General features: G+C 37.3%; 1 long non-coding RNA gene across 1 annotated transcript; it reads right to left on the bottom strand.

Moving 5' to 3' along the window:
• Positions 1–2,717: 2,717 nt before the first annotated feature.
• LOC144304813 (uncharacterized) lies at positions 2,718–5,041 on the bottom strand. Its single transcript, XR_013371780.1, has 3 exons — positions 4,840–5,041; positions 3,811–3,938; positions 2,718–3,073 (listed from the first exon to the last, which is right to left on the bottom strand). It is a non-coding gene; the product is annotated as an uncharacterized LOC144304813 (long non-coding RNA).
• Positions 5,042–9,118: the final 4,077 nt, after the last annotated feature.

Raw genomic sequence — 9,118 nt, 5'->3', positions numbered from 1 at the left:
ATTTTATTTACATTCAATTAATTAACACATAGTGTATCATTAGTTTCAGAGGCAGAGTTCAGTGATCCATCAGTTGTACATAACACTCATTGCTCATTACATCCCGTGCCCTCCATAATGTCCATCACCCAGTTCTCCCTTCCCCCTACCCCTCACTCCTCCAGCAACCCTCAGTTTGTTTCCTATGGTTAAGAGTCTCTTTTCACTTGCTACCTCTCTGATTTTGTCTCATTTTATTTCTCTCTCCCTTCCTCTATGCTCCTCTGTTCTGTTTCTTAAATTCCACATATGAGTGAAATCATAGAAATGACTTCTCTGATTGACTTACTTTGCTTAGCATAATACCCTCTAGTTCCATCCATGTCATTGCAAATGGCAAGATTTCATTTTTGATGGCTGAGTAATATTCCACTGTATACCTATATACACCTTCTTCATTCATCTGTCAATAAAATCTGTGCTCTTTCCAGAGTTTGGCTGTTGTGTACATTGCTGCTATGAACATTGGGGTGCAGATGCCAATTAGGCTTTTAATCTAACATCTCTTCTGGGACCACTGTCAATTATTTCTGAATACCTACTCAGTTCTCTTCCTACCTCACTAGTCACCCCTGTCAGTTTCCCTTCCCCGTTTCCCCTCCTCCTCTCCAGCTCTAAGTAGTACTGAAATGCCTCACAGCTGAATCCTGGAACCCTTTTCTTAGCTAATCCTACACTTAATCCTTAGGTTATCTCATTCAGATGATGCTGAACTCATGAGTTTATCTGCCTGTTTGACTAAATGTCTCAAAATTAATTCATCCCTAACCAAACTTCTGATTTCTTTCCATCCCAAGTTCAAACAGGCTCCTTCTACAACCTTCTCTCAATAAATGGCAATTCTATCTTACCAGTTTCTCAGTGCATAAACTTGAGTGTCATGATTGAGTCCTCTCCCTTCATATTCCATTTCCAATTCATAAGCAAACCCTGTCAGATCTGTCTCTGGAGCATTTTAAATCTGAACATTCCTCATTTTTTTTTCCACTGCAATCTCCAGGTCCAAGCTACTGATTTCTTATCTCATTTTGTTTGGGCTACTCTGCTTTCAAACTACTCCCCTCACTGCAGTCAGAATGACCTTTTTACAATAGATCACACCACATCTTAGCTCAGAATCCTCCAATAGCTTTTTATCCCATTCAGTAGAAGACATAATCCTGACAACTGTCTTTAAGGCTCACATGAACCCCCTGCCATCAGCTACTCCCTGTCCCCCACTGGCTGCCACTCCTCATACTCCCCTCTTCCTCACCTCATTCAGGTCATTCATTTCCTTTTTTCCCGGAAGACTCCAAGTACTCCTAGGGTCTTGTATCTGGTGTTCTTTCTGTCCAAATACTTGTCTCCACTTACCTACCTGGATAGCTCCCCGACTTTTTTCAGGCTTCTACACAAATATCATCTTTTTAAAAATACTTTATGTATTTATTTATGATAGACACACAGAGAGAGGCAGAGACATGGGCAGAGGGAGAAGAAGCAGGCTCCATGCAAGGAACCTGATGTGGAACTCGATCCTGGGACCCTGGGACTCCAGGATCACGCCCTGAGCCAAAGGTAGACACTCAACCGCTGAGCCACTCAGGCATCCCCAAATATCATCTTTTTAAGAGACCTCCCACTACCAACATATATGAACTAATCCCTCATCAATAGCACTGTATTCCCTTATTTTATGTAGTTTTCTCCAAAGGAGTTTCATCAACTAACATACTATGTGTTTATGCTTCACTTGTCCTCTTCTTCACTATAAGGAGGACAAGGTAGCTATTTGGATGATTAGGTTCACTGCTGTGTCTAGAACTATATAACGTCATAGTCTCTCCACAAATGTCTACTGGGAGAATAAATTAATAAGGGTACTAATAATCTATGGTCATACAGACTATACACAAACAGTAACATCATATATGAGCTGATTCAGCATTTGTACGCATTCCTATCTTATCTGTTCCTATATATTCAGGTATCTTTGTTTGTTTTTCCATTCATTTGTCTTACAGAGTGGAAATCTTATAATATATTCCATTTTATATTCTAATTGTTTCACTTAACATGAAAGCCAAATCATCTTTACACATAACTTTGAACTTTCGTAAATGAGTCTTTTAACAGTAGGGTAACCTTTCTTCAAACAGATGAGTCAGATTTTACTTATCCATCTGCCCATTACTGGACATTCAGGTTCTTTCCACATTTTCTTCACGCCTTTTGTTAATAAGATGAAAAGCATTCATACCAAGTAATTTTTTACTATTTCAAATAATGTCCTTAGAATCAAGTGAAAACAGAAATGGGAGTGGGGGGTGAGTTCTCTGAGTGAGATTTCAAAGATTGGTTATATAGCCTCCCAGAAGAGTTAAACTTACTTGTACTCCAACTACTGGGTTTCCTTGGCCAGCCTTTAACTTTATGCTGATGTAAATGCACGGCGTTGGTAAACTCTTTTCTTATATTATTAGTGAACTTATTGATTTCTCCATTCCTAGCCATTTGTAGAAATACATGTTTTGGTCCTGTTTCTGATGCCCCAGAAATAGTGATAGTTTATATATATATATATATCTTATTCTCTCTATATATATCTTATTCTATATATATATATATATATATATATATATATATATCTTATTCTATATATTTTGGAGTTGTAACACCCATATTTTGATGGTCAATAAGGCTTGCATGCTTTTCCTAAGGAAAAAGGCATAATGTGGAGTAACTTTGCAATTTTTAATATTATTTCTGCTTCTAAAATAAGTTAACCATTTATATCAGTCTTTACATGCCCTGCATCCTATTTGCCAAATCAATTAATATGAATGTTCATATCGATTCACATTATTTAAAAAAGTGACTTGCACAAAAGGGTTTCAGGCTTCATTTTGTCCACATGTGAATGTAGGAGTCACTCTTGCGGGGAGCACAGACTTCATATTAGTTGGGCACAGATGCAAACACTAGCTCTAATACACTCTTTCTCTGTGACTTTAGGTAGGTTATGGAGTCAGCATGAACTCAGCTTCTTCAGCTGTAAAAACAGTAGAATGATACATACCTCACAGGTTGTGGTCAAGACAGAATGACAGCTAAATGAGAATAGCATATAAAGTTCCTGGTAAACTGTAGAGATACTAGCTCTCCTTCTCTTTCTTCAACCACCTGCAGAGTATTCCTGTTTACCAACTATTCCAGTTTCTTATTGTCATTATGGGGGCCCTCTCCAAAAGAGGAGTATACAAACCTACACTGTTAAACTTGAGGGGCCACGTGAACTGCTTTTGCCAATGAAATGTGGACAAAGTGATGTGTTGCTTCTGAACAAGAGCAGCTTGGTCCATCATACCTTGTTGTACTCTAGGTCATGACAATGATAAGACCCCACCATTAGCATGGGGCCCAGAGTGAAGATGACAGATGATAGAGGTACACCTGAACTTAGCTAACATGCAATATATGAAAGAGCAATAAACATTCTTTTTTTTTTCATTTTTTTGAATAACTGGGGTTGGGGTACATTAATTACCATGGCCTACCCCACCAAAAAAAAAAAAAAATAAAGCATCTAGTATGTTCAGGTAGGAGAAAAAGTAAAACAAACAAACAAGCCATGCTTACTTAAAACCTAAGTAAGAACAAAGCTCTTTGTGAGTTATTAAAATTATTTATAGATGCTCTTTGCCCTCAAAGAGATCACAGTCCATTATTCAGCATATGTTGTTATAAATTATCTCTTTTCCATTCACACAAGGAAAGATGTTCTCTGACCTGGAAACATGAAGAAGATGTCCAAAAATGTCCTTCTGCCAAAAGGGTGTGGAATGAAGAGAGATTTTCCTCATTGTATCCACATCTTATTCTACATATAGCCCAAAGTGACTAGCTCACTGCAGTGTCTGTTATTGTAGAAAGACAAAAAGCAATTCCACGAGCTATTTTAGTTTTCCTAATGGAAAAACTAGATGCTACAGATGAAAGAGTTATTACAAAAATAAGTCTTAGCTTTTCTATAAAAGCATCCAAAATGTGCTGCACGTCTCGGCCAGTCCATCAGCACTGTGAAGGTGTACATTAACAGACAGGATCTCTAATCAAAATCTATCTTATATTTAAATACCTCTTTTTCCCTAGAAAGTAGTTAAAAGAGACAGAAAGGGCACTTAATGTTGAATGAACATGTTTCAGCCCAATTTTGGATGCACCCTGGTCCTGATGAGAAGCCCTGTGAGTAGAAGTCACCCCAGCTACACACCCCATTCTGTTTTCTCTCTTCCCCTTCCTGGCATTATGGCTCTTCATCCCCATTTTCAAGTTCGGCTTCTTATCACAAGCTCCTCTATCCCTGATCCTTGTCATTTCTTCTTTTGTTCAAGTTTTTAATGGTGACAAAACATATGTAACATAAAATTTACTGTCCTAACCATTTTTAAGTGTACAGATCAACAGTGTTAAGTATATTTGCATTGTAGTGCAACCAATCTCCAGAACTTCTTATCTTGCAAAATTGAAACTCTGTACCCATTAAGGTAACAACTCCCCATTTCTTCTCTCCATTCCTTGGCAATTGCCATTATTACTTTCTGTCTCTATGACTTTGGCTACTCTTGACATGGTGGGTAAGTAAAATCACACAGTATTTGTCTTTCTGCAACTGACTCACTTAATATGATGTCCTCAAGTTCTAACCATGTTACAGTATATGCCAGCCTTTCCTTTCTTTTTAAGGATAAATAATATTCCTGTGTGAGTGTGTGTGTGTGTGTGTGTGTGTGTGCGTGCGCACCACATTTGGCTTACCTAGTTACAGTTGATGGACATTTGGGTTGTTTCCGTCTTTTGGCTACTGTAAATAATGCCATTATGTACATGGATGTACCATCTCTTCTTACTTTTCACTTTGTGCAGAATCTCAGCACAGGATAAAATGGATTTTCTTTTCCACCCTCAGTTGCATTTGGGCAGGAATTAAACAGCAGAGCTGGAAGTAGAAGTAGTTGGGGCACCTGTCTTGGGCATAAAGTATAAAGAACTCAAAAAAAAAAAAAAAACCCTCAGCAATCAAGGCCGATAGTACTTCAATATACTCTTTTAAAATATCAAAATCAATGCAAAAAAAAATCCATGATAGACAAAATATAAAAATTTTAAAAAAGAAACAAGAACGGTACATCTACAAGCTATACACAGCTGAATTAGAATCAGAAGCAAAAGAAAAAAATAGTAACATTGATCCTGCCTTTACTTAAAATTTGCCATTATTAGTGGAAATTTGCATTTGTTTTTAATTATTCATTGAAATATTATTTATTTTGATTACTGAGTTTTTGGTACCTCCTTTAGATAGTGTGACACTGGTAACATTACCTCACTTTCCCAACTCTAGCCCCAGCCCTGTCAAATAGATGAGACTTATGTGCTTATGTTCCCCATTGGCTTTATAAAACCAGATTAGGCCAAGCAATCGCTCCTTTATTATTATCTTTCTAAATCCGAGAAACAGGTCAGGTTCCACAATGTAAGTTATCATCCATCTGGCCCATGATCTGTCAAATACATCATTTTTTGAAACACCTCTTTTGGTGAAAATAAATTTTTCATGGCCAAATTAGTTTTGTAAATGATCGGTCGAACAGAGCTAAACAGATATTACTTGAGAATGTCTAGGAATACATATGCTGGATGTGTCAATGTATACTGATGTGACAATACATATTATGAATCTCTGAGGTAGGTGCAGCCTACAGCATTTTCATATTTGAGCAAGAAAGCACCATTTTCAAGGGCAATCCAACACGGTCATCCAGGGAAATGTCTCCACAATCTTGGGGAAGTGATCTCAATCAGCTCTTGGAGAAGATGCACATACCTCATGAAAAGGGAAATTGATAACAGGCATGCTGACACCACCTAAAGAATGGTGTCACAACAGAAAGTCGAAAATAGCTCACTTGCCACTCTGGGAAAATAAAGTTTACGTTGCATGATTTAACATCCCCCTGTTGTTAGATAACATGCAGCTTCATGTAGAATAGAATAGGAGAAATGTGAGTTATTGTTAGCAACTCTTTTATAGCTGAGAAAAAAGCACCATTTTACTAATTTCATTTTAATTTTCATAAGATCATCATTTTGAGTTGGAAGACAGAGTCAAAGCTGGCTTTCCAACAAGGTGGGAAAATGGACCTGAAAGTGGCTTCTCTTTCAGCATTGCATTAGTGAACTCTACTTCTCTGGGTGAAACAATGCAGAGAAGTTTCCTTTTATTAGATCCTGGCAGGTCAGTTGTCTTAAAGACATCCCATTAAAGAGAGTAGACAAAGTTTATTGGGGGCTCCCCATATGCCAGATCCTATACTAAGCACTTGAGAGATGATCATTTTTAACACCTATGACAGTCTCATGAGGTAGAAACTATAATTACCCCCATTTTACTCAAAAGGAAGTTAGGTTCAGCGAGGTTAAGTCATTTACCAAATTCACCTACTTAGTACGTGATGGAGCTTGGATCAGAAGCCAGGCTGACTGGAGTTGGTTCGTAACCACTAGTGGTTAGAACTGTAAGACCTTTGCCTTCTAAGTATCAGCAGACATTAAGCTGGTACCCAGCCGTCAGCAACTTCAGGTGGGAATACGGCCACTCTGGCGAGGGCCAACGTAAATGATGCTTTCTTGAAGGAATGAAAGAGCAACCAAGGGAAGTGGTGGCAAGACCATCAACATCAATATAATAGCTTGACACTTTTCCTGAGCCCAGTCGTCAAAGAGAAGAAAAGGAAAAGCACTCCATGCTAAGGTGGAGTTATCATGGTAAAGGTACCAATTCCCAGAAAAAAATAGATTAAATCTACTTCAGCTGCATCATATACACAAACTTCTAGAGAAAGAAAAAAAGGTGAATAATTTTCAAAACCTGTCTGTGGCAAAGACATTGATTGACTCTACTCCCAAAACCTATGTTCTTTTCCATGTTTCTCCATTCCCTTCCAAGAGGGTTGTGGGATTAGCTCTGACCAATGAATTTGGCAAAGATTTAAGAGCTAAGGCATGACCCTTCAGCTTTTCCTGCCTCCTGCAAGGACATAAACGTTTCAATGACTGAGCCAAACATAAACTATCTCAGATTGTTACTGCAAAGAGGACATCTTCTGAATATTAGAATAGAATATTCTATATCCAATAGAATATTGGAATAGAATATTCCAATAATATTCTAATATACCACATCTTCTTTATCCATTCGTCCACTGATAGATAGGTAGTTGTTTCCATATCTTGACTATTGTGACTAATGCTGCAATAAACATGGTAGGGCAGCTATCTCTTTGAGATCCTGTTTTCATTTCCCTTGGATAAATATCCAGAAGCGGAATTGCTGAATCATATAAGAGTTCTATTTTTAATTTTTTGAGGAAACTTCATACTGTTTTCTGAAGTGGCTGAACCAATTTATGTTCCCACCACCAAGGCACAAGAGTTCCCTTTTCTCTACATCTTTATGGAACCTAAAAAATCCAAACTCCTGGAAACAGAGAGTTGGATGGTGGTTACCGGAGTCTGGGAGGTGGAGAAAATGGGAATTTTGGCCAAAGGATACAAATTTCCAAGTTATAACATAAATAAGCTCTGGGGGATCTAATGATTACAATGATTATAGTTAATAACACTGTATTGTATTCTTGAAAGTCACTGAGAGAATAGATGTTAAATGTTCTCAGCACATGCACACACGCACAGATACAGATTATAGGTCCACACTCCGATCTACTAAATCAAACTTCCAAAGGTGGAGCCTGAATCTCTGTCCTTACAAAGCTAGGATAGTCTAATGATTAGCGGTTTTGAAAAACATTGTAAGAAACACTGTTAGATACGGTCCCACTCAGCCTTTCAAGTTGTTTCCTCTCCAAAGCATACCATTATAGATATAAAAAGAAACACAAGGAAATCCATAGATATTGAAGCTAAGTCCTGGGTGTCCTAGCATAGTATGGCCAGCTGGTGTCCCAGCTCTGCTATACACAACTGGTGTGGCACTGGGAAAATTATTCAACTTTTCTAAATTTACTTTTATCATCTGGAAATTAGAGATAAAAATGGCATAGTTATCTTCTTGACTGAAGTACTAGCTACAGAAATGTGTATATTTGCCAAAGCTTATGAAATTATACACCTGTGTGTATCTCACTGAATGTAAGTTTTACGGTAATAAATAATAACAGTAACAATAAAAATAGTACCCACTTGGCGAAGGCACTGTGAGAATGAAGTCAGATAGCCACAGAGAACACTTAGCAAGGTATCTGGCTCTTTTGGAAGTCTTGCTACGATTACAAAATACATTGTTTATTATGTACCATCATCAGAATGTCTTCCAAAGTCACACATACCTAAAGCCGCAGTAGATTTGGTTAGTTGGGAGGAGAACTCAGATATGTTAGATTGTGAATGGTGTGATCAAGGTATACTTCTTCATGTTTTAAGTGCGTAAGTTCTCTTTACCAAAACTATTTCACAAAACAAATTTCATACTTACTATGTGAGTTTCTTACAGAATATTTTGACTTCCAACCTCAGCTTATTCATGATTTATAATTTTGCAGATGGTGCATGCTCCAACACGCAATATATATTTTGTTATGCCTTTGCTATAATTAATCAAGCAAAAAATGAGTATTATATTTCCTAATGACAACTTTGTGCCTGCAAAGAAAAACCTTGCCACAATGTTAATACATCTATATGGTCGCCTGCATCAAAACGTACAATCCTTAATTCTAATTTCAAGCTTTAATTGCTATAGGCCATAATAATAAAGGATTTTTGCAAAAGAAAATACACTGTGCATAGGCTTTCTCCTTAAGAAATGCAACACAGTATAATGATAGATGACACACAGAAAAACCGCACGATAAAGAATATCAAGCATTACAAATGTGTTTGGAGAGAGAGAAATTAAGTTGCTACAAATTTTAATTTACTGGAACCCAAGAAAATACACTTAACAATGATAGACTTTAAGGCAAAAGTTTTTGTTGCAAGAAATATGTAAAATATAATATAAACTCTTCCATTAAGA

This window comes from Canis aureus, chromosome 3, assembly GCF_053574225.1.
Source record: "Canis aureus isolate CA01 chromosome 3, VMU_Caureus_v.1.0, whole genome shotgun sequence".
Lineage (NCBI taxonomy): Eukaryota > Metazoa > Chordata > Mammalia > Carnivora > Canidae > Canis > Canis aureus.
This window is presented reverse-complemented; position numbering and strand designations above follow the sequence as displayed.